Source organism: Penaeus monodon, chromosome 19 (genome assembly GCF_015228065.2).
Source record: "Penaeus monodon isolate SGIC_2016 chromosome 19, NSTDA_Pmon_1, whole genome shotgun sequence".
Classification (NCBI taxonomy): Eukaryota; Metazoa; Arthropoda; class Malacostraca; order Decapoda; family Penaeidae; genus Penaeus; species Penaeus monodon.
The window spans coordinates 20,773,799-20,774,513 of record NC_051404.1 but is presented as its reverse complement, the minus strand read 5'-3'; positions in this window follow the sequence as shown (position 1 = coordinate 20,774,513).

The following is a 715-nucleotide window of genomic DNA, read 5'->3' as shown; positions in this document are numbered from 1 at the left end:
GATCCTGCCAATATTGAAATCATAGCAGGGTATGAATTAATAAAAGGGTTCAGGAATACTTCAGAGCGGGAAAGAGGATTTAGCTACAAGGCGTTGGCTTAAAGGCCGGTCCAACAGCTGAGTTATGGAGGCGTGAACTATCGAGGCAGAAAGGGTACAGATTTGCACCGGTAGCTTATCAGTGTTACCAGAACTTGACTTATAATGATGGCAAAGATAGCTATTAAATTCTTCTTTGATATTTCTGTGTTCGTGGACATACAAATGCTGAAGATTATCATGATTGAGTGATGCGTGTTTCAATAATATTTTCGCCATTTTCTAAAAAAAATAGGTGGGTATGTGTCGTTTCCGTCACTGAAGATGCCATGTGTGCCTCACATTTGCAAAAACGAAATACGAACAACAAACACTCAAAACCACGCTAATGATTTACCTATTAAATCGAATTTGCACCACTTTATACTTAGACTCTTTTGGCCTTAGTTTTAGAATTAGACGCACAACATCAGCCTGGCGACTCCGTGTCTCGTTGGAGGAGAATAATGAAGTCATGGGAGAGGAAAATGGAGTTGCAGGGATGCATTTCGCTTCAATACAAGGAGGAGGGACAAGATAATGAGGCTGAGCTCTTTTGGAGGAGACTCGGTTGCCGCGTGATGTAGTTGTGAAAGTTATCATCTGTGTGAACACTAAAGATGCAAACTGTTTGAGA